We start from the raw sequence: 26,778 nt of genomic DNA, 5'->3' as shown, positions 1-26,778 counted from the left end.
CATATTCAACCAAAGGTCTAACCAATCATGCAGAAGTTTTTGCTTTTTAACTTAACTTTCTCTATATGGTTATGGCATTTTTTCCGATATGGCCATAAGGTCAAATGGAAATTTCCTATTTGGTATCGATTTCGATCCTTTTAAATTAGTGCTGTTAGCGAGTAAAGGGCGGTATGAATATAACATTAGCCATAAAGGCTAATTAAATTTCAAATTGCTTCCAAGGTGGATTTTTATTGTTTTGTAGTTAAAGAATGTATTTTAAATTTGTGTGCAAGGAAAGACGACTACAGTGCTGGGATAGCTTACTATTTGACATTTTTCTAATAGGAGAAGGTGAAATTAGATTTACATCATGTCTGTTTAAAAAGTGTAGTTTAAGGTTATTTGCCCCTTTTTGTGCGTGGCCTCGATATTGGTTTGCAACTTTATTAGCGTGTTAGATATTATGAAAATTAAGGCGAATCATTTGGAATGTAAAAAACCGTTGGTAAATGTATTTCTTAAATGCTTCAATGATATGTTTGTATATTGGACATTACATTCTTTCGCTTTATAAATTTAATACCGTTTTACCTTCTGAGCTAACTTTTTTAGGTTTTAGTAGGTAGGTAGGTTGAACTGGCCAGTCCATGAGGCCTCACATAGACTGATTGAGTCCGTAGTGTTACCAGAAGTTTGTTTTAACGACCAAACTGAAAACCCTATCAAAAAGCAGGACCTATGTTATAAAATAACTCCGTCCTCTTGGCAAATACTAGAAGCTTCCTAGGACTTAAGTCACTTGCTGCTTCTAAATGTGACAGCTGTATCACTCCTAATAGCTGGAGTCTTAGCCTGGCAAGTGCAGGGCACGAGCACAGAACGTGCTCGATCGTTTCCTCCTCCAACCCGCACTTCCTACATCTGCTATCACTGACCAAGCCTAATTTAGAGGCATGTGACGCCAGAAGGCAGTGTCCAGTCAGAATACCCGTCATGAGTCTACAGTCCTCTCTTTTTAATGATAGAAGCAACTGTGTTAGTCTAAGGTTGTAAGACCTACACATAATCTTCGACACTTTACAGACCCGCGCTTGAACCCACGCCTTTCCCGCTTGGTCGATCATGTGCACCTCTCGCATTCGCTTAATCTCGCCTAATCTAATTGGGACATATACGGAGCAAGCTTCAAGGGATGCGCCCTTTTTAGCTAGTTCGTCCGCTTTTTCATTCCCATCTATTCCCATATGCCCTGGGACCCAATATAGATGCATGCTTCTCCCTGTCCCGATTCTCTCCAGAGACTGTTTACACTCTAACACGCATTAATATACTGTGCTATGCGAGATTATTGCCTTCATTGCTGCTTGACTGTCAATATAAAAGTTAACACGGTTGCAGCTTAAGCTATTCTCTTCCAGGGTTTCTACTGCTTTGGTTACGGCTAATATTTCCGCTTGGAAAACGCTACAGTAATCCGGCAGCCTGTAGGATCTGCTTATTTCCGGATCAGCGCAGTATACCGCAGACCCTACTCCTTCCACTACTTTGGAACCATCGGTGTACACATGTATCGCCTCGTCCGCCATTTGCGCACCCTTGCGCCAACCGTCCACCTATATTGTGGCCTTAAGATCTCCCTCGAAGCGCAGATAGGGAATCATGTAGTCTGTTCGTCTTGTGATTGATGACGCTATATTACTATGGCCATATGGTCGGCGCTCAAGCTGCCCCGAAGCACCGAGCCTGGTTGCGGTCGTTAACGCTTTGTTCTTTGCTACCAGGTCTACAGGTGGGATGTGCAGAATGGCATACAGTGCAGCCGTCGGGGTTGTTTTCAAGGTTTTAGTAAGAATGAGTAAGATGCGATTGCGTCCATTTATAGCTTTTAGATAGGAATGAAGGATTGCTAAAAATTTGGTTATTAGATACGAGAGGAAGGAAAAAGGAGGGAAGAATAAATAGAGGGACAAGGAAAGGGATCAGGGGAGCTACAATGAGAGGGAATTTTTGAGAGGGATAGACGAAAAAAGACGAAAGAAAAAAGGGATAAGAAAAGATAGATATGGAGAGAGATATGCATAGAGATAGAAAGAAAAAGGTATAAGCTAAAAGAGAGATGAGATAGCAGAGTGGATTGATTAACCAAAGTTAGGACAATTCAACGTCTGGCGGGTTTTTTAGTTATAATATAATGCTATTTGCAAAACTTAACCGAGAAAAATTAATAGGCTTAAACGTTTTTAATAAAATGGCAAAATCTCTCCATATTTCCAAATTTCTTTATCTCAAAAACAAGAGCCTGTAAAAAACGTTAAACTAATTGGGATCAAGTTTCAAAATCAATGCCTATATTTTCAATGCGATATAAATACATAGCCTTTAAAAAGCACAGCCCCTCCTGGCATTCTACATATTAGAAATATGCACTATTGATTTGATACAGATACAGCGCATCTTCAACTATAAGGTCATAAAAAGAAGTAAATATATTTCTAGTAACCTGGAACAGCTATCCCATCATCCCGAAAACTAACAAGTACAAAAGCACAAGACAGATTTATACTTGTTAGACCTAATGAATTCCCTGGCAATCATTTAAGAAAATTTAAAGGTAATTGTTATTTAATATTTGAATGCATGCACCAATAAACAGATTACGCAAAAAAAATGAGAGAACATATAAATCAGAGTTAGCTGTGAAATAAATTTTCTCGGCGTGACGTCACGCTTTTGACAACATGTTTCGTTGCTGACGCAGTGTACAGACTTTATTTCCATGGGAGTATTTTGCTCCGCTCTTTCCTCCTACTAAGAAAAAATATACTCCGAAAATTTAACTCTAGCTCCGGCGTAATCGTTTACTCAGGTAACAGTTTTAAATACTCCGAACACTAGCGAAATATGAGAAAAATGTAATAAGTCGAAAAATTTCAAAAGTGTGTTTCAAATTCGATTACAAATACAACAATACCGGAATGCATAATCTGCGCTCATTTGTTTATTATTTGAACGCATCAAATTTCCGAATCATCAGTATATTTGCAATAATTTAAAAATTGCTATTTTACTATTTAATTGTATTGGTGTTGTAGGAATAAATACACACCCAGAAATCACACAAGAAGATTGCGCAATGCGCATGTAAACATAAGATCAGCTGTTTTTTATGGCGTATGAATTAACCCTTTTCCTTTAACTCTTTTTTTCTCGCTCTTTTTTTCATTCGGTCAAGGGTCAACTGTGACGTAGATGCGCAGAACGAAGCAATTTTGAACTCGTGAATGCGCAATCTGGGTAGGTGATTTATGTACACACCCGAAGGTTTTGGTGATTGTTATCGATGTTGATGGTCCATTGCCCAATATAGCCCCGGTACGTTGCAACGTACGATTAAGGTATAAGCTCGAGCAACTACCACATTGAAGCTTCTAGGTCATCCCCCTCCCCCGCTGTGCCATAAGGAATTTGAGGTCACCAAAGCCTCGGCTGCTTAAGAAACAAGATTCGCCACGGGTAGGTGTGGTTGACAACTGGATTGGAGAAGCTATAAATTGCATAGGCATCCCCTTAAAAGGGTTGCGCTACATAACCCCTTGAATCCACAGGTACGTTCTAAGCCCGCTAGCCAGCTAAGGCCAATCTCTAATCGCTCTTAGTGTCACTACAACACATTTTTGAAGAAATTTATTATCTATTTAAAACATAATTGTAAAAGCTCGCAAAAAATCTCAGCATAATACATATTATCGTTATATGGTAATTTAGTGGCCGCTATTGGAAAATATTAATTGAAAGTCTCAGTCAAAGGATTCCCAAAAAATATTCATGCTATTGAGGTAGTTTCAGCAGAGCATAGCTTGAGTTCCAATCAATAGTTTTCACTTTCAGGATGAGCCAAAGTGTTACCCGTACACCGATTAAATGACTGTGAGTTACCGTGACGAATTCAAATTGTTATTGTAAAGTGCAAAGGAGGACTCTTTACTTCATTTACTATAAAATTTATATCAGTAAAAGCTTCATGTAATCATCAATGATGTCACTTCACAATGAATCAACCACCGTCATGAAACAGGGAAGCAGCCGGAAAAGTGCACATTCTTCGTTTAATCAATCTTGTTTACAAACACTTTTTTGGCGCAAGCTATTTGCATACATAAATACATATTTGCTCACCATACATTACTCGGTTGTGTACACATTACCAAAATAAATGTAAGTATATACGAGTATATCATGTATATTTACCAACTTGCATTACATTGTGAATGAAAAGGATTGACAGATTTTCGTCTGAGTAGAACGAACGATTTGTGTCATTTATGATTTATTACACCGTTGGCGTTTGCTATTGTTACTCTTTGTTGTATTGAGCGATATCCGCTTAATGCTTTTTGAAAAGAGGCCGAAGAGATGTATAATGGAAATCTTTTGTTGGAAAAATTCTTCATCTAATTCAAAACCTGTTATTTGCCAGGGGTTGATATACGTTGAACACAAATCGAGTGCAAATGATTTAAAATTTGAAAATTCGATATTTTATTTATTTTAAAGCCTCGGCCGAGGGCTGTAAATCCACAATATATTTCTTGTATTAATTAGTCGGTAGTCCAACCACTGCAGTTAAAAATACAAGCGCTTGTTAGTTTCACAGATTCTAAGGCATTTCATTTTATAATAAACATACCTAATAAAAGCAAAAAAATGATTACAATAAGAAACACGACATTAACAAAAACAGTAAGAAAATGAAAATCGAATCCGTAAAAGTAAGATTTAAACATATATAAAGATATTGCGCCTTACACCTACCAAAATAACTGTTTAAATATCCTCAACTAGCTCCTCTCATTCTGTGTCCAATATAGCAAGATGTTTTTCCTGTGAGGTGTAGTGCTATCGTCCTGTTCAAGGTAATCAAATAATATTCCTGTTGCTGATTTTGTAGCAGTACCTCCTCCTGTTCAAATAATTGTCTCCAAAATTTTCTCAGGGATTGTCGTCTGATTCCTTCATGTCGAAGGAAACAGTTTATAAAATATTTAGACCCGGAAGAGTTGGTTACAAAGTACAGGTGAAAATATGGTTTTTGGCACAAGGTTGCAGTTTACACGTAAGTCGTTCACTCAGTATGGCGGGGTTTAGTCTGCAAAGGTAAGATTTCAAAGCTTTGCAGTACACTTACATACATATAAGAGGGTCCAAACTTGAGCCAATATTTTAAACCATTCATCCGTTTAAGCAATTTTTTTAAATTTTTCGTAATAAGTTGTAAATTTCTTGATTTGCCACTAAATTTTGTTGTTTTTTGTTTTCAAATAAAAAAAAATGGAATCTCCAAAAAAAAAAACTTGTGGATTTTAAAACAAAGCCAAAAAGTTTAAAAAAATTAAAGAATAGAAACTTGCATACTATTCTAGGGACAGGAGACCTTGGGCTCGTCCGACGAGATAAATAAATAAATTAAAAAGGCGGTATTAGAATTTACGTTATAATATTATAATATTTAGTAGTAGTAGCGTAGTGTTCCACTCTCCTCTGGTGCTTACGTTGGTTGTGGTGATGTATGTGAGCATGCAGGTGATGGTACGTGCTTGTTTCGCATTTTCTTTCCTTTTTTATAAGCTTTTATTTAGTTTCACTTTTGTTGTCTGTAATCGAATCTTGCAAGTTAAATTTGATACACTTCCCGGTGTCCGATTGAGCTGAAATTTTGCACACATGTATAACTCTGATGACAATGCAATATTACTTTGTTAGAATTCGATAAATTAATCGATAACACAGTTATCGGTAAAGATTTGTATTTACTTTGGCATAACAGCCTAAGTCCCATACAAACCCGCCGGTACCTATCCGTGGATTGTGATATTTGGACGTGGTGAATCACGCGTGGTGAATCTCAACGCTTGTGAAAAGCGGAGACACAACCCTCTGTTGTATTTCTGTGTATAACCAACATAGCTGAAATTTTAAGGCTGTTTAACTCTGTAATCTTTTCTGTAATTTATTTTGTTTTTGGAAAAATTACCTATTTGAAAAAAGCTGGCTGAAAAATATTGGCATAACAGCTTAAGTTAAATCAAGAATGGAAAAACTTGGAAAATTTGAGCAGATGTGGCAATTTCGCGTGTCCGTTGAACAAAATATTGAAAATCTATTGATCATCGCTAGGAAATTAGCGACATTCCATCAACTTAGCAGCACTTTAGCAATACTACTGTGATTATTTGGCCGCTCAAACACACCCATATTAATTTGCATTAAATTTAAAATATACAACTCAAAAATGACTCCGGTTGTTATATCCGCAGCATTTATTTGGTGCAAATGCAACATAATAATTTACACGGCCAAAGCCATAATAATTTGCACGGGTCATCAATTCTTTCTCTGATTCAAAAGCTGAACTACCAGCGCTACCGCCATCAGCTCAGTGTCATCATTGTCAGTAGCGCCAATAACACCAAACTCGTGCCTGACAAACAAAATTCGTTTCACTCAATAGTGCAAGTGAAATGTACTACGCACTCACTACTAAGTAGCGTCAAAAATTCGATTGGAGTCATTTCGTCAATGAGCTACCATTGAGCTGGCACCGCATTGGCGCTGGCGCCATGCAATTTACATCACTAAAATTCCACGAATGTCCAGGCTCATGACTTTGTTAATCCAGATGGTGAAAACGAAGACTCAAAGGAATGCAACCTTGCAAACAACAGCCGTCATTTTCAAAGTGTAAAAATTCTGTGATACAACGAACGCTAACGCCGTTAGGCTGTTATCGGTAAGTGTTACATACTTTTCTGCGCACTTGATTTTGTTTTACAGATTTTTGGCGATGGAATTTTAGCTAAGCGAAAGTAGGAATTTTATTTTAAAACAGATTTAACCCACAGATGAGAGATCTGCAATAAGGAGTTGTAAACAGAACGCGGCATAGGCAAAGTTAAGTTATTTAACACTGTCAAAAATGCTTCAACTAACTTAGTCACATTTTATTTCGATTATGAATATGCCCCAATATATTCGGATTATGATATAATAAAATTAAAGAAAGAGATAAAATTAAAGAAAAAAAAACTTTTTTAAAAATAAGCTTTTATTATTGGTTAATAAAATTAACTAAAAAGTATGTTGATGCATTAAAACAAATGGATAGGATGAGAAACGTTACAAATAACTAAGTAAAGGTTACATAACTAATTTAAACAAAATTTTACCCTATTAAAAATTAAAAAAAATGCATATTTAAATTAAATTTAAGAAAAAGGCTTTTCTAAGAACAAGCTTCTATTACTTGTTAATAAAGCGAACTAAAAAGTAAAAAATAAAATTAAAGAAAAAAAAACTTTTTTTAAAAATAAGCTTTTATTATTGGTTAATAAAATTAACTAAAAAGTAAACAATAAATTGACTCTAAAGAAATATAACACTTTATAAGTTCATTGTAAGCTTTAACGATAATTAGGCTTTGTCGTCTGCGACAAAAGAATTCTATATTGTACATAATTATATATTTTTAACATTAAAACTTTACACCTAAATTATTAAACCTTACAGTTAATATCACAGTCCTAATTGTTCTAATAAAAGCGTGTTACATTGCGATAGCAAGAAAAGGAGATCCTAAATGTTCTTAATTATACCATCAAATTTCAACACGTTTTTTATTAGAACAATTAGAACTGTGATATAAACTGTACGGTTTAATAATTTAGGCGTAAAGTTTTAATGTTAAAAATATATAATTATGTACAATATAGAATTCTTTTGTCGCAGACGAAAAAGCCTAATTATCGTTAAAGCTTACAATGAACTTATAAAGTGTTATATTTCTTTAGAGTCAATTTATTGTTTACTTTTTATTTAATTTTATTAACCAATAATAAAAGCTTATTTTTAAAAAAGTTTTTTTTTCTTTAATTTTTTCATGTTGTAACAATGGTCTAAACCGCCGTTTGACTGTCGCCCAGCTGCTTCGTATAGGAGGGAGTGCTTCTAACTACCTTTTCTTATTACTGTATCCGTGGGAAGCACATATTCTGGTAACATTATGTACACATTCAGTCTATGTGAGATCTTTATTGACCGGCCAGTTCAAACTAATCTAACCTGGCTCCCCTAGCTCCATGGTTTATTCCTGTCTCTCTACCGTATCCTCCTCCTATACATTTTTTCGACTTTTGTTTCTTTGACTCGCTTTTAATTCCTCTCCCTCAACCTCCCCCTATTTTTCTTCATCTCCTTTCCTTCTCTAGGTTCCTCTCAGATGTTTCTCACGTTTCTCAAATAATAAGTTAGTTAAGAATGTATGCCTGTACGAAACATCATGCAAATCGCACCATAAATACGTTTTTCTATAATAAGTTGGCCCATGGTTCACTTTTCAAAAGTCCAAAATATTGAGCTTGTCCAAGAGGAACCCCTCCACTAAATAACAAGAAAACCGCACTATAAATAGAATTTTTTCGAATACGCCTGCAACTGGTCCGCTTTCCGGAAAGAAACGTTTCCCTCCTAGGCAAGGAGGTACACCCTTTAATAAATCTCAAGGAACTCGCCTCATAAAAACAATTTAGTACAATCGAATTTTCAGATTAGAAAAGGTCGGTCCCTGGTCCACTTCCCGAAAATAAAAGATTCCTAAATTATGACCTAGTCACGTAAGTACTCCTATGCCAAATTTCTAGCCACATCCTGGAGTGAAAAGATTCTCAAATATTATTTTTGTCAAAGAGGTACCTCTGTACCAAATTTCAAACGATTCGCACCATAAATTAGATTTTTGGGAGTACGTCGGTTCCTGGTTCCCAGAATCTGAAGCATTGTCACTTCCCCTTGAACACACACACAAAATCTCATTAAAATCGGTTCAGTCGAATAGAAGAAGTTCACTCACAAACAAACGTACAGAATAAATATATATATATATCAATGTAAATAAAAAATATGTATTTATATTGATGGCCTTATAAACTTAAAAAATATTTTTATATTGCAATCTTATACAAATTTCACACAGATAGTTAATGAAATAATAAGTCCAATTTTCTACATCAAAGCATTTACTTAACAAATCTTTAAATATTTCATTACTTGGCTTCATTGGGGCGTCAATGTAGCAATTTACAATCAAAAATAAATTACTTTCAATAATTTATGAAGAACAGAAAGGCACTAAATAATGCAAAATTTTATTTCTGCAGCACTTGCAGACAAAAATAATATCGCTTTTTAAAAAATAAAAACATATTAGGCGTGGTGCAACTCCAATAAATATTTACTTTGTTCATCTTCAGAGCTACAGAGGAACCATCTGCTTTCAATTTTACCTATTTAATAATTTTTGTTGGCACATGAACTTTTTAATTAAAAAAAAAATTGTTATTCCATTAACCTTTTGTGTCAAATAGGTGTGGCGTTCCAAAAATGGAAGCCTTCTTCGTGTGCCGCCATGCGGCGTTACCTTCTTAAATGCTGCTTGTTTTTGGAGGGCGCCGCCTCCAAATTGTTGCCGCTTTCAGGGTGCCAATCATTGGCGGCCACCGTGGTGTGATGGTAGCGTGCTCCGCCTATCACACCGTATGCCCTGGGTTCAACTCCCGGGCAAAGCAACATCAAAATTTTAGAAATAAGATTTTTCAATTAGAAGAAAATTTTTCTAAGCGGGGTCGCCCCTCGGCAGTGTCTGGCAAGCGCTCCGATTGTATTTCTGCCATGAAAAGCTCTCAGTGAAAACTCATCTGCCTTGCAGATGCCGTTCGGAGTCGGCATAAAACATGTAGGTCCCGACCGGCCAATTTGTAGGGAAAAATCAAGAGGAGCACGACGCAAATTGGAAGAGAAGCTCGGCCTTAGATCTCTTCGGAGGTTATCGCGCCTTACATTTTTTTTATTTTTTAATCATTATATTGTTCGAGGGGGCCTTCTCCGCCAGAATATCAGACTTATTTATTATTTTCAATAAAAAACGAAAGAACTTAAGTGTTTATTTTAGCAGTTTTTAATTTATTCACTAAATTCAACTCTCCACGATGTTTGGTCCAAAATGTAATGGCTGCTCGTCTTTTTTTATTTCTCTTTTTCTTTTCTTTGTGGACGTTGGCTGCAGTTGCACTTGCCATGCGTGTTGCCACTGCGTGCGCCTGCCAAGTACAACTAAAGCCCCAACCACATAGGGTGCTTTATTATATTTTTGCTAATGCTACATAGGTATTACATTTGAGACCAGTAATTATAGTTGATTTATTATAATGTTTTATCACTCGTCGAAGGAATCAGATGGAATCGCTATTCCTTATGATGGCTTTCATACTTTTTTGCTGGGTATGCACGGTATTTCATATATGCAAATAAAAAAAAAAGCGATCCATTTGCCGCATATAATATCATTGAATTGTGAACCACAAAATGCCGCTTTTGTCGTATTTCCCTGTGATGCTACTATTATGCCCCTCTCACCGAGCAGCATCAGTTTGGCAGCCACCTCCTCAGTTGGCCGTTTTTTTTTCTACTCTGAATATTTTAACTGACCAACACTTTATATACGCTCCAAATAACGATGGAATAAAATCTATGTCGCTATAAAAAACGAAATCGCTGCAAGTTTTTTCGTATTTTTGCTAAAACGAAATTTAAATATGGAAGTATTCATATTAGAGATAAGGGGCCCGGGTTACAGCATCCCAATGTTTTTTAATCCCGAAGACCTACAGTTTATTTTAATTTTTTTTTCGCAAGATAACATTTTAATAACCATTGGCAACCACTATAAATAAGAAATAAAGGAATTCAATCCAAAATAATTCCAAGTCAAAAAATTTGTAATATTTAAACATTTTTGGTCTGCATGTAATTTGTGGGACTTAAGAGTTTTTTTTTTTAAATTGCGCAAAAAGCATCGGATTCCACGGACCTCGAACAAAAATCAACTGTGGTTGATTGGGGGGAATTTTTTTTTTAAATATATATAATAATAACGTAAAAAGCAAGAAAAATTAAAAATGAGTAAAAATCCGTTTTGTGATAAGAAACTACTATGTAGATTAGTATTATATATTTCATTACAGTCAATACAAAATAAAGTCCCCCCCCCCACCCCCTGGAACCGCGCATGCCTTAAGTAGAATCAACTGGTCGGTCCATGAGGATGTTTAAAGAACTAAAATTTGAACGACGATAGAATAGTGTACATTGCTTTATTGAAAGCCAACTTGTAGTTAGCTTGTAAGTAGCTTCTTTTGCTGCTGGGAGTATTTAGATAAACCAGCTGGCTTAATGCTTAGCAGTTCAATCCGATTGGATTTAACCTCCCAACTTATATGAAAGTTGAAAATTGGGCGTTTCACAGCCGTTATATAAGCTCACTTTTTCACTATAATTCGTACTAATTAACACATCTCGACAAAATTTCTAGGGATGTTTTTATACAAAAATACTTAAACCTACAAAATAGACTAAATCGGATATTTGCAAATTGGAAAGTGGAAAAATGGACCAATTTTATTCCCACTGCTCACAAAAGCTCCTTCTAATATTTTTGAAGCACAGTTTCTGGGTTTTTCTGGTCAGTAACTTTTAGCAACATCAAAATTTTAGAAATAAGATTTTTCAATTAGAAGAAAATTTGTCTAAGCTGAGTCGCCCCTCGGCAATGTTTGGCTAGCGCTCCGGGTGTATTTCTGCCATGAAAAGCTCTCAGTGAAAACCTTTGCCTTGCAGATGCCGTTCGGAGTCGGCATAAAACAATTGTAGTGAAAATCAAGAGGAGCATGACGCAAATTGGAAGAGAAGCTCGGCCTTAGATCTCTTCGGAGGTTATCGCGCCTTACATTTATTTTATTTATAACTTTTACATTTTACAACTGAAAATTGCGAATAAAAGGATTCGCTGTGAAAATCAGCTGGCAAGAAACAGAATAGAGTAGAAATAATGAAGACAAATAAACAATCACTGTGATAGCTGAATGTTTATAGCAGCGGCGCCTAATTCTTGCCGATGAAGGAATTTAGCAGTTCCCGAAATGGATCCATACAACGAACTTTGGCAGTTGTCTAAAATTTTTTGTACCTCTATTATAATTAAAAAACTTTTAATTTAAGAAAAAGTTCATCGTAGCAATAATAATGATACAAAAATTATTGTTAGGCCTTGAGCTCGATTCGAACCCGCGATCAATACGGTCAACGTTTACCGAAATGATGGAATCAACCATACTGCCTTACATCCCTTAGAGACTTATTGATCATTGGTAAAATACCACTCTACCTCTAGGCAAAAAAAGTCGTGCCAACGTTGACAAACTATTATCAAAAGATTTAGAGAGCCCTCTGAAAAAACCAGTGAAGGAATTGCAAAAAATTTTAGAACTCATGCCAACGGGAAATCTCTCATATTTTTATAAAAAAATAATAACACAAAATAAAAAAGTTCAAAGTGATCACTGGCTAAAAAAAATTCCATATTTATATGGTTCCTTAGCTATTACTGTCCCTACGAAATATATGGGGATATTCGTACCCGTTCTACCTCAAGTTTGAAGTAAATATGAGTGACTATAAAATCCCGCATATCCTCATGCCTAATAGATATCATATTTTCGTAAATTTCCGCACATTCTCAGCATCTTTCGGTACCACAGCATAACCGCATAAATACCGGTGAATGCCGAATTGAATAAATTTTGCTTTCAATAAAATTATTTTTTGTTTGGCTATTTCATTGTGTTGTGTGTATGTATATGTGTGTAATGGAATCTCCACATGTGTTGATGGCGTGCAGATTGGCAATTTATGTATGTATATTTGTGGATTTAAAATATATTTTTGTTGTGCTTTTTGCACTTTTATGCAACTTCCTGATATTTGCATGTGTGCGCGCGTTGAATTAAACGCTTAACTGGGATTTATACATTTTCATTGCAATTTAACTGAACACTAAAGCAGTATAAATTTATATTAAAAATTTATGTAAGTAAATTAGTAACTGGCTGTGAAATGTTCGTTTGATTTGTAGAATAGCATTCCAATTGGCTCTTTTAACATCATCACACAAAGCTACTAATGAATTCGAGACGTAGAAAAAGAATACTCAAGTTGAATTATGCAAGAAGTTTTTGAGAATTTTTTGTCAAAAATTATTTAAATAAGTATTTGAATTTTCAAGGAAAGTATTTCATAGAGACAACACAAATTTTTAACAGAAACCAGGTGTTTTTGCCGAAGAAACTTTAAGGCCAATACTTTTAATTTCTTTGTTATTAGCGCATGATAATTTGCGGGCCAGAATCGGCATTTACATCAATCGCATACAAATTTTAAGAGTTTCAGCTTTGGTGCCCAATAAGGTAGGGGTGCACATTCCATACTAACATTTTGAAAAACGACCCTTCCTTCTTAAACCATTTTTATACTCAGTTGAGCAGAGCTCACAGAGTATATTAACTTTGATTGGATAACGGTTGGTTGTACAGGTATAAAGGAATCGAGATAGATATAGACTTCCATATATCAAAATCATCAGTATCGAAAAAAAATTTGATTGAGCCATATCCGTCCGTCCGTCCGTCCGTCTGTCCGTTAACACGATAACTTGAGTAAATTTTGAGGTATCTTGATGAAATTTGGTATGTAGATTCCCGGGCACTCATCTCAGATCGCTATTTAAAATGAACGATATCGGACTATAACCACGCCCATTTTTTCGATATCGAAAATTTTGAAAAACAGAAAAAATGCGATAATTCATTGCCAAAGGCGGATAAAGCGATAAAACTTGGTAGATGGTTTGCGTTATGACGCAGAATAGAAAATTAGTAAGATTTTGAATAACGGGCGTGGCACCGCCCACTTTTACAAGAAGGTAATTTAAAAGTTTTGCAAGCTGTAATTTGGCAGTCGTTGAAGATATTATGATGAAATTTGGCAGGAACGTTACTACTATTACTATATATGTGCCAAATAAAAATTAGCAAAATTGGATGAAGAACACGCCCACTTTTTAAAAAAAAATTTTTTTTAATTCAAATTTTAACAAAAAATTTAATATCTTTACTGTATATAAGTAAATTAAGTCAAAATTCAACTCCAGTAATGATATGATGCAACAAAATATAAAAATAAAAGAAAATTTCAAAATGGGCGTGGCTTCGCCCATTTTCATTTAGTTTGTCTAGAATACTTTTAATACCATAAGTCGAACAAAAATTTACCAATCCTTCTTAAATTTGGTAGGGGCATAGATTCTATGACGGTAACTGTTTTCTGTGAAAATGGGCGAAATCGGTGGAAGCCACGCCCAGTTTTTATACACAGTCCACCGTCTGGCCTTCCTCTCGGCCGTTAACACAATAACTTGAGCAAAAACCGATATATCTTTACTAAACTTAGTCCACGTACTTATCTGAACTCACTTTATCTTGTTATAAAAAATGGCCGAAATCCGACCATAACCACGCCCACTTTTTCGATATAGAAAATGCCATAATTCTATACCAAATACGAAAAAAGGGATGAAACATGGCAATTGGATTGGTTTATTGACGCAAAATATAACTTTGGAAAAAACTTTGTAAAATGGGTGTGACTCCTACCATATTAAGTAGAAGAAAATGAAAAAGTTCTACAAGGCGAAATCAACAGCGTTTGGAATCTTGGCAGGAATACTGTTAGTGGTATTGCATATATAAATTAATTAGCAGTACCCGACAGATGATTTTCTGGATCACCTGGTCCACATTTTGGTCGATATCGCGAAAACGTCTTCACATATACATCTAAGGGCCACTCGCTTTTAAAACCCTCATTAATACCTTTAATTTGATATCCATATCGTACAAACACATTCTAGAGTCACCCCTGGCCCACCTTAATGGCGATATCTCAAAAAGGCGTCCACCTACAGACCTAATGCCCACTCCCTCTTAAAATGCTCAGTAACACCTTTCGTTTGACACCCATATCGTACAAACATTCTAGAGTCACCCCTGGGCCACCCTAATGGCGATATCTCGAAAAGGCGTCCACCTATAGACTAATGCCCACTCCCTCCTAAAATGCTCAGTAACACCTTTCGTTTGATACCCATATCGTACAAACATTCTAGAGTCACCCCTGGCCCACCCTAATGGCGATATCTCGAAAAGGTGTCCACCTATAGACCTAATGCCTACTCCCTCTTAAAATGCTCAGTAACACCTTTCGTTTGATACCCATATCGTACAAACATTCTAGAGTCACCCCTGGTCCACCCTAATGGCGATATCTCGAAAAGGCGTCCACCTATAGACCTAATGCCTACTCCCTCTTAAAATGCTCAGTAACACCTTTCGTTTGATACCCATATCGTACAAATATTCTAGAGTCACCCCTGGTCCACCGTTATGGCGATATCTCGAAACGGCGTCCACCTATGGAACTAAGGATCACTCCCTTTGCAAATACTCATTAACACCTTTCATTTGATACCCATATCGTACAAACATATTCTAGAGTCACACCTGGTCCACCTTTATGGCGATTTCTCGAAAAGGCGTTCACCTATAGAACTAAAGCCCGTTCCCTTTTAAAATACTCATTACCACCTTTCATTTGATACCCATATCGTACAAACACATTCTAGAGTCACCCCTGGCCCACCTTAATGGCGATATCTCGAAAAGGCGTCCACCGATAAACCTAAGGCCCGCTCCCTCTTAAAATGCTCAGTACCACCTTTCATTTGATACCCATATCGTACAAACAAATTCTAGAGTCAGCCCTGGTCCACCTTTATGGCGATATCCCTAAATGGCGTCCATCCATAGAACTATAGCCTACTCTCTCTTAAAATACTCTTTAATACCTTCCATTTGATACACATGTCATACAACCACATTCCAGGGTTACCCTAGGTTCATTTTCCTACATGGTGATTTTCCTTATTTTGTCTCCATAGCTCTCAACTGAGTATGTAATGTTCGGTTACACCCGAACTTAGCCTTCCTTACTAGCTATAACTATTTTTAGTTTTTTTTTAACTTGTTATTGATGTATGTCCGGTTCGGGAATTTCATTGTTAACATTTAAGCTGTTTCCCGATGAGCTAGAAACTTGAAACGTATAACATGATTAGGAATCCCGTGACAATACAATCCTAAATGTAAAAACTTCCACTAGATGGTGCACGTGTTAAGATTGGAAAATTTGTGTTTAATGATTCATTTGTTTGATATTCAGGATGCGTATGTCCGGTAAGTAAGATAAAATCTCCGCTTGGTGTGGCTGGCGTCGATATATTTGGAAAATTTGTATTTACGAACCCATTTCATTCATATTCAGTAGATCCCCGCAGAAACAAGCATCACTTGTAAAAAAAAAAACAAAGCTACTTAATAATTTAATATTTTACGAGATTTCGGCAGGTAACTTTTGAGTTTACTGAAAAATGTCAGCTATCAACTGATTGTCAGTCATGCAGTTTTGCAATAGCAACAACTCTAACTGGCTGAGAATGGCCGAGCTATACAAGGTGGCAGCACGGTAACAGCTAGGTTGTACTTTTTTAATTGGATTTGATACATAAACTTCCGGCGCAGTACGATTTTGACATTAGTCCATCGATTTACAAAAACAAAGTACATTTATATTTATATTATATGTCACCATGCTGCCATGCTGGTTCCGCGTAACTGAGAAATTAAAAAATCAAATCGAAATATTTCTAAATCAGAAAATTATTATTATTTGTGAAAAAAAAAATTGTAAATGCATGAAAACTGTTATCTTTTCATGCCACACAACATTTTATTTTTTCGACTTAAAAGTTGTTTTAAAAACTGCAAAAAAAAACACATTGATATATATTTTATGCCTCCAGAATAAACATCATCTGTTGTTGGCTTTTAGTAGGTTTTGAATGCATTGCAGACCAACTCATATTTCGACTTAAGTTAATTACTAGTTAGTTGACACGCAGTATAAAAATAAACACTTCTGACTTTTTGCCGGTTATTGCTAAGCAAAAGTAGTTAATTTTTTAAAAGAAAATAAACATTATCTTATTTTCCTGCAGGGCTGTGGTTCCTATAGGAAAGAAAGATATTTAATGTCGAAAGTTTTCGGTAGGTGGCGGAGATATCGATATTTTAAAAAAGTCATATAAAAAAAATTTCGATATAAGATCAAATACAAAAATGGGAAAAAAAGAGTTAAAAACAAATTTTTTAAGAATCTTTTAGTTACCAATCAAATATAAATATCTACTAAAAAAACCAGAATAAAATAAAATTTTGCATTTCTATTATTACAAATATAAGTGTGGCAAAAGTGAGCAAAAATGTTTTTTTATTCCCTTATTTCAAATTTTTTCTTAAGGTACCACTAACTTCCAATTTGTTAATTTAACATGTTGCTAATGATTAACTTAGAATTTAAACTCATTGAACATTAAAATGTTGGAAAGATATTTAATTATTTGAAACTTGACTCTTTATATAAGGACATCGCTTTTATATAAAATTTTTATACTCAGCGTGCTTTGCATATAGAGTATATTAACTTTGGCAACATAACGGTTGATCATAATGGCACAAACGAATCGAGATTAATATAGACTTCCATATATCAAAATGATCAGGATGAAAAAAGGAATTGATTTAGCGATTTCCGTTCGTCTGTCTATAACCACGATAACTTGAGTAAATATTGAGATATGTTATAAACAGATATACCACAAAGGAAGTAAAAAAAACCTTCAAACTTTAGAATCGTGGCAAAATAGATAGCAAATTCACCAAAGGCAAAGGCTCAGCAGTTGGAAATGTGTGTGAAGACAAGTGAAAAAAGTATAATCAAACTTTAATAAACGACAGTGAGTGAGAGCATCGAGAGTTACATAAGGCCAGTGATGTAATATGACTAAGTAAAAAATCAATGTTATGGTGAAAGTGTCGTTTAACATGTGCCACCGTTGTATATCTCATATTAATTCACACTAACACATTGATATTTTAAGCGCGCACCGATATAACATATACAAATATTTTGTCTTGCTTTGACTCACTCAACCTGGGTGTGATGTTTTTGATCTGGTATCCATCACAACCTCCTTGAGTGAGCGATAGCAGGGTAGAATTTCCTCTTAGATCAAATAAGTATATATATATATATATATTATATACATAAATACACACCAGAATATACACATATAAAACGTTCCTGTACGTGGCTGTTTTATGTGACGAGCTTAACTGTGTCTAGTATTCTGTGCCAACAATATAAACGTGTTCCAAACAACAGCAAAGTGATACTTTTATTAAATAAAAGTTGGTAATTTCTTATTCGTAAAGTTGGCCGTACTTACTTTGTATTTGTGAAATAATTCTTGTCCCAATGTTTAATGAAGTCAAAGGTTGTAATAAAGTTGCGTATACGACCTGTTTTCCATCATTGCGTCAACAATACAGAGTAGGCTCGTAAATCAAATTTTTTATACTCAGCGTGCTTTGCACACAGAGTATATTAACTTTGATTGGATAACGGTTGATTGTACAGGTATAAAGGAATGGAGATAGATATAGACTTCCATATATGACAATCATCAGTATCGAAAAAAAATTCGATTGAGCCATGTCCGCCCGTCCGTCCGTTAACACGATAACTTGAGTAAATATTGAGATATCTTCACCAAATTTGGTACACGAGCTTACAGAATAGATTGGCATTGAAAATGAGCAAAATCGGATGATAACCACACCCACTCTTTATATATGTACAATTTGGAAAACACAAAAAACCTAAACCCCAAAAAAATAATACACCTAGAATGTTGAAATTTGACTTGTGGACTGACATTGAGACTCTTGATTAAATTTAAAAAAAAATTTAAATGGGCGTGGCACCGCCCACTTGTGATAAAATCAATGTTACAAATATTATTAATCATAAATCAAAAATCGTTAAACCTATCGTAACAAAATTCGGCAGAGAGGATGCCTTTACTATAAGGAATTCTTTGAAGAAAAATTAACGAAATCGGTTAAAGACCACGCCCAATTTTATTTAAAAGATTTTTAAAAGGGTCGTGGAGGAATAAAATAAGCTATACCTTCGCAAAAAAGAGCTTTATGTCAATGGTATTTCATTTCACAAGTGGATTTATAACAATAAATAGGAAAAACTTCATATTTTAAAAAATGGGCGTGGCACCGCCCCTTTTATGACTAAGCAATTTTCTATGTTCCGGGAGCCATAACTCGAAGAAAAATTAACGAATCGTAATAAAATCGGGCAGAGCTTAGCTCTTCTTTTTTAAATACCAAGTAGGTAAGCAGGATATTTTAATTTTGAGTTTAGCCTCAAAAATATTAGTGTCTTAAAAGAATAACCTAAGTGCGATTCGCTGCAAGGTAAATACTGCACGGTTAAGTGTTTGAGCTTGGATTTTGAACTTTTTTGTACTACATGTATGACCAAACCATATTCCTAATATGAGGAAAATATATCCGAAAAATATTTCATCAAAATTGAAACAAATTTCTATATTTAATGAGTAATAATTTTCTATTTTTATATACCAGTTTTCATTTATTTGACGTAAAACTTTTCTTCAATTTTTTCAATCAAGTATAATTTATTGAATATTTCTCACAAATATTTACTTGCACGAGTTTGCTCAGTGAATAAGAGAACCCCGAAGAGAAATCCATTGCCGTGGCAGTTACAATATTTAATTGTTTTTAACAAAATTTCTACATTTTACTATAATCAGGGGAAACAATTTTTTAATTTTTAGAAAAGTTACTTGCCCAAATTTAACGAAATATTTCTAGGGCGAAATATCACATACCATTTTACCTTATTTAATATATATTTTCGTCGTGTTCACTTATTTCGTATCGTATTCTGAATTTGAACCTCTGTGCAATGCCCCCAATCGGGACGAAAGTTTATATTGAAAAAAAAGAACACCCTTATGTATATATTCATATGGAGCTACATCTTTATAGCAGGCATTATTTGTTTAAGTATAAAATGCAGCGGCCAATGTGGCGGCCACCGTGGTGTGATGGTAGCGTGCTCCGCCTATCACACCGTATGTCCTGGGTTCAACTCCCGGGCAAAGCAACATCAAAATTTTAGAAATAAGATTTTTCAATTAGAAGAATATTTTTCTAAGCGGGGTCGCTCCTCGGCAGTGTCTGGCAAGCGCTCCGATTGTATTTCTGCCATGAAAAGCTCTCAGTGAAAACTCATCTGCCTTGCAGATGCCGTTCGGAGTCGGCATAAAACATGTAGGTCCCGTCCGGCCAATTTGTAGGGAAAAATCAAGAGGAGCACGACGCAAATTGGAAGAGAAGCTCGGCCTTAGATCTCTTCGGAGGTTATCGCGCCTTACATTTTTTTTTTTTTTTTTGTATAAAATGCAGCAGTAGAAGTTTTTATGGAATATATTATAAATGATATTAGTGGTCATAAATATGGCAGGAAACAAAATCATCTTATTTTTCTTATGTTCTTACCGTTGTAATATCGTTGTTGACTATTCGTCCCACGCATAAACTTCAAACGGTGGTCGCATTATTCCGAGAATTCATATTAAATTTATTCTTGCAAACTTTTTTATGTTGATTGCAGCTTTAGTTGTATTTTTTTTTTTTCCTAGTAGTATTTTTCGTGCGAATTATATTTCATTTTTTAGAGTTCCGTAAAAGGCAAGCTTCCAAATCTGAGAAGCTTTATTATTGTGTGAAGTGTATATAATATGAATAAATATATTCATGTCTACCGAAATCTTTTTAATGCGTCACTTTCGTCTCAAAACTCCATTGCCTCTTTTTCTGCAATATTAAAAAGCAAAGACCGTTGATGGCAGAAGTAAACAACGGTAGTAGTGTTTCAAATCAAAGCGTAATATATTCTGTCTTAGTATGTGTTTGCCTGACCATGACTGTCTTTACTATTTATTTTGATTTAGCCCTAACAATTGGCGTAGTTTTGTACCCATCTGCCATTTGGTGCATAGAAACATGAAACTTAAAAAACCAGATTATTATAAAATTTAACTTTTATACCTTTTAAGATAGAGGCTTGTTTTAGCATAATCAATCTGATTCGAAACATGTTTCATAAAATTAGCGGCACATGATACATAAATACTGTGTTGTCTTCAACTAATAATTTAGCTTTCATACAACCACTCGTACCTATAAGATAATTTGCGTAATATATTCCTATATCTGGTAAATCATTTTTAAAACAAAATAATCCGATATGTCCCGTTACCACCACCTTAACGAGTAAGCCCAATGTGCGGGAACGATTTTTTTACCCCTTAAACCTTATGTCCAATGCAACTTGCTTATCTCTTCACCGAAAGAGGTTTTGAGTCTGTCGAAGAAGCCCTAGAAATAGCTACCACGAACAGCTTATTTTTTTTTTTTTTTTTTTTGTTGCAATTTGTAGAAAAAGAAAGAGAGCTGAAGAAATATTCCGCTGTCACCTTACGCATTCTTCATTAAGGGCATAGAAATGAGTCTCTCCCTATTAACGTTAACTAGCAAATATCAACGAGCTGTAAATCAGAGGTCTTATGGAATCCAATGGCTGCCTGAATTAAAATTGAAACCAAACACTTATCTGTCATTGGTGGTTGAACGATTGCTTGATATTCACCCTAGACTTATAAAAATGTAAGGCGCGATAACCTCCGAAGAGATCTAAGGCTGAGCTTCTCTTCCAATTTGCGTCGTGCTCCTCTTGATTTTTCCCTACAAATTGGCCGGACGGGACCTACATGTTTTATGCCGACTCCGAACGGCATCTGCAAGGCAGATGAGTTTTCACTGAGAGCTTTTCATGGCAGAAATACAATCGGAGCGCTTGCCAGACACTGCCGAGGGGCGACCCCGCTTAGAAAAATTTTCTTCTAATTGAAAAATCTTATTTCTAAAATTTTGATGTTGCTTTGCCCGGGAGTTGAACCCAGGGAATACGGTGTGATAGGCGGAGCACGCTACCATCACACCACGGTGGCCGCCACAACTTATAAGCCAACAATAAATCTGATTCAGTTATCAAAGCAAATTTTGTTTTTAAATTCACTATCGAGATCTGATAGCAATTGAATTCCATGACGACTCTGAATGCTACATATATTATATTTAACATCAAATTAAGAATTCCTAATTTAATAACTTTATTTACGTTGCCTTCCATCAAGGCTGTATGTCTGATTGCCGCACGATTTCCTTAAATTTCGCTCACAACAAAAACTACCAGGGTATAGGATGTACTTATGACACAAATGTACAAAATTATACGGATGTAACGTCACTGACAGTGTACGTATGTACATAAGCCATCACCTTAAGTTACGACAACACAGGAATGCGCTGTAGTACCCATTACGCAATGGAATCACGGTAATTTGCTCACACGAATTCCATATTTAATTATAACCAAAGTTGAGTGAAAACATTAGCACTAAAGTTTTCAAGAGAATTTAATAGTTAATATGTACACTAGGGTGGCCCATGTTTTCCAAAATGTTCCGCTTATCGGTTACACCCCAAGGAAACATTGAAATAGCCTTAAAATTTGTATTTCTTTGGTCCACCTTAACTTATTTATTGTAGGCGGAATGGTCTCTCATTTGTCATCAATAAACTCTACAGATTTTGCATTAAAACGCATTCGAAATTAAAAAAATTGGTCAAATAGTAAACAACTTATCAAATAGAAGAGGTGCCAAGATTTCATTTGCGCCCAAAATTACAAACTTTTTATACTCAGCTGAGCAGAGCTCACAGAGTATATTAACTTTGTTCGCATAACGGTAATCCGTAACGGCATAAACTAATCGAGATAGATATAGACTTATATATATCAAAATGATCTGGACGAAAAAAGAAACTCATTTAGCCATGTCCGTCCGTCCGTAAACACGATATAAATAAATAAATGTAAGGCGCGATCACCTCCGAAGAGATCTAAGGCCGAGCTTCTCTTCCAATTTGCGTCGTGCTCCTCTTGATTTTCCCTACAAATTGGCCGGACGGGACCTACATGATTTTATGTCGACTCCGAACGGTATCTGCAAAGCAGATGAGTTTTCACTGAGAGCTATTCATGGTAGAAATACACCCGGAACGCTTGCCAAACACTGCCGAGGGGCGACCCCGCTTAGAAAAATTTTCTTCTAATTGAAAAACCTTATTTCTAAAATGTTTGATGTTGCTTTGCCCGGGGTATAAACCCAGGGCATCCGGTGTGGTAGGCGGAGCACGCTACCATCACACCACGGTGGCCGCGAAACGCCGTAAACACGATAACTTGAGTAAATTTTGAGGTATGTTGATGAAATTTGGTACGTAGATTCCTGGACGCTCATCTCAGATCGCTATTTAAAATGAACGAAATCGGACTACAACCACGCCCACTTTTTCGATATCGAAAATTTCGGAAAACCGGAAAAGTGCGATAATTCATTATCAAGACGGCTAAAGCGATGAAACTTGGAAAGAGCGTTTCCCTTATGATGCAAAATAAAAAATAAGTAAAATGGGCGAGGGCACCGCCCACTTTTAAAAGAAGGTAATTTAAAAGTTTTGCAAGCTGTAATTTGGTAGTCGTTGAAGATATCAAAATGAAATTTGGCAGGCACGTTACTCCTATTACTGTATATGTGCTAAATAAAAATTAGCAAAATCGGATGACGAACACGCCCACTTAAAAAAAAAAAATTTAAAAAACAACAAAAAATTTAATATCTTTAGAGTATATAAGTAAATTATGTCAACATTCAACTCCAGTAATGATATGGTGCAACAAAATTCAAAAATAAAAGAAAATTTAAAATGGGCGTGGCTCCGCCCTTTTTCATTTAATTCGTCTAGAATACTTTTAATGCTATAAGTCGAACAAAAATTTACCAATCCCTGTGATATTTGGTAGGGGCATAGAGTCTATGACGATAACTGTTTTCCGTGAAAATGGGCGAAATCGATTGAAGCCACGCCCAATTTTTATACACAGTCGACCGTCTGCCCTTCCTCTTGGCCATTAACCCGATAACTTGATCAAAAATCGATATATCTTTACTAAACTTAGTTCACGTACTTATCTGAACTAGCTTTATTTTGGTATTAAAAATGTGCGAAATCCGACTTTGACCACGCCCACTTCTTCGATATTGAAAATTTCAAAAAATGAAGAAAATGCCATAGTTCTATACCAAATACGAAAAAAGGGATGAAACATGGGATTGGATTGGTTTTTGACGCTAAAATATAACTTTGGAAAAAACTTTATAAAATGGGTGTGACACCTACCATATTAAGTAGAAGAAAATGGAAAAGTTCGGCATGGCTAAATCAAAAGCCATTGGAATCACGGCAAGGACACTGTTCGCGGTATTACATATAGAAATAAATTAGCGGTACCCGACAGATGATGTTCTGGGTCACCCTGGTCCACATTTTGGTCGATATCTCGAAAACGCCTTCACATATACAACTGACGGCTACTCCCTTTTAAGATACTCATTAACGCCTTTCATTTGCTACCCATTTCGCGCAAACACATTCTAGAGTCACCCCTGGTCCACCTTTATGGCGATATCTCGAAAAGGCGTCCACCTATAGAACTCAGGCCCACCCCTTTTAAAATACTCATTAACACCTTTCGTTTGATACCCATGTCATAAAAACACATTCCAGGGTTAACCTAGGTTCATTTTGCTATATGGTCATTTTCCCTTATTTTGTCTCCAAAGCTCTCAGCTGAGTATGCAATGTTCAGTTACATCCGAACTTAGCCTTCCTTACTTGTTAATTTTAAGAAATTTTTCGAGTACGCAGGTTTGTCGCTCATTCAATTTGACTTCAACGACGTGCAAACATTATAGACTTCTGCTTAATTTTGAGAACCAGTTTCATTTATATTATACTTAAGTCTGTAGCTCTGTTATTACTGGACCGATTTCTAATATTGTAGTCATTTTAAAAAAGGAAGGAATCAAAGACTTAAAAATTGTTTTGACAAGGAGTAATCGTTTCTAGGACAGAGGAATATAAACACTTGAAATGTTTAAAAGTCGTTCTCTTTCAGGACTTCAAATTTCTTGCGCAACCTCTAAATCAGTATAGTTTGGCATTGGACTTTGTATATATTCGTTTTTGCATTATTCGTATTTTTCTAGGTAGTGAGATCGAAAATCCACTCATTTTTTCGGTAAAAGTCTAGTTGAGGGGTCGACTGCTAATACGCTACCAAAATTACCGGGAGAGGTGTCAAACGACGCGTCTTGACATCAGTATTAATAATCGGAAGACGGAAAATAAAAATTTTAACTCGTTCAAAACATGTTAACGAAAACCCGAAAAATTACCCGCGGGTCCCTCTGAAACGAGGGGTGGAATCCATAGTATTTTTGCGCAGAACACTTTTCTGCATTGGCGGCCTTCGGCCGCGCTAATAACAAATTACCCTGGGTGGGTCCAACACCGGTTCGGAGACCAAAACTATATCCGCGCAAAACACTTATGTTCACAATTTTTTTTGTGGGTACAACAACATTACAACAACACATGAAAATCTCCAACTTCAACTGCAAATATCTCCGGACAGAGATAAAATCATTCTTTTCCGCCTTCGGATTATTGTTTTCGAAGTCAATACGCGTCTGTTGACACCTCTCTCGATATTTTTGGTAGCATATTAGCAGTCGACCCCTCAACTAGACTTTTACCTTTTTTTCATACAACGAACGGCCACCCTAATGGTAACATATACTCACACACACTTATACATATACACGCATACATATTATGTAAGCATAACGAAATGAGCAAATAACTAAAACATTCGTACACACATGCATGTGAAGCTTTGAAAATTGATTCTGTTTAAAACAGAACAACAACAAAACTTTGCAAATTTCGATCGAGTGTGAAGTGTCGAAAAAGTTTAGCGTGTTGTTAAATTACTCCCTGAGATAAGCTATACAAAATTATATGTATACCTGTGTGTCACGCAGTTCCTTGTACTTTAGATATTTATTTACATATTTATCTGTGGGAAAGTGATGGAATTAAATGAAAAATTTAATACGCGAATATCTTATAAGAGGCTTTAAAATTAACTTCACTCTCGCAAACCGAAGATGTTTAAAGCGAGGCAGCAAGCCACTGTTAATGTTGTCATGGTTTGATTAGGTATTTATAAATTGGCAAAAAAGGGGTCGACACTTTGTTACCATCATTGTATTTTCCATACTTAGATATGTCACACAAAAGATTTTATTCAAATTATGATATTGTACACCAAAACCTAACAGCGAACGCCTGCATTCAGTTAATACATTTTATTTTTCAACAATTAAATAAATATAGAGCTACAGGGAAACCTCTTCTAACGGACACCTCCGTTGTGCGGACGGTTTTTCGTGCTGCAAGTTTTAGGAACAGCTTTCAGAACGAATTATCCTCCGTTAGGGGGACACTTTCTTGGCCGGACGCGGATAGTAGTTTACTATGAGACGAAAAATATCTAATGAAATGGCACGAAACTCTTACCAGCGGAACTTAATATCTGTTTTCATAACAAATCAATCAAAATCCTCTGTTGAACGGACATGAACTTCTCGTAAATTTAGACGTTTATAAAGCTCACTACTAGGTAAGGGGTTCGGATTGCCTGCAAACAGGTTATTTTGTACCAGCCGGGCCATGAGGCCGCATTAACTGAATGTGTTCATAGCGTTACCAGAAATGGAATTTGATTTCACATAATTTTTGTTAGTTTCACATACAT

The 26,778-nt window shown here is 35.7% G+C and overlaps 1 protein-coding gene across 2 annotated transcripts in view; it reads left to right on the top strand.

Annotated features, from left to right (window-relative positions):
* Window positions 1–26,778, top strand: part of Mmp2 (Matrix metalloproteinase 2) — a 199,448-nt gene that overhangs the window by 24,444 nt on the left and 148,226 nt on the right. The window contains exon 1 of one of the 2 annotated variants that reach the window (XM_067772833.1): window positions 6,693–6,772. The exons of the other annotated variant lie outside the window; for it this stretch is intronic. The gene's annotated coding sequence lies outside the window, so the exon portion shown is untranslated. Of the gene's footprint in view, window positions 1–6,692; window positions 6,773–26,778 lie in introns of those variants that run through there. 2 annotated transcript variants of the gene reach the window in all.

Source organism: Eurosta solidaginis, chromosome 3 (genome assembly GCF_040869045.1).
Source record: "Eurosta solidaginis isolate ZX-2024a chromosome 3, ASM4086904v1, whole genome shotgun sequence".
Taxonomy (NCBI): Eukaryota; Metazoa; Arthropoda; class Insecta; order Diptera; family Tephritidae; genus Eurosta; species Eurosta solidaginis.
Note: the sequence above shows the minus strand (reverse complement) of the source record. Positions and strands in the feature narration are given on the sequence as shown.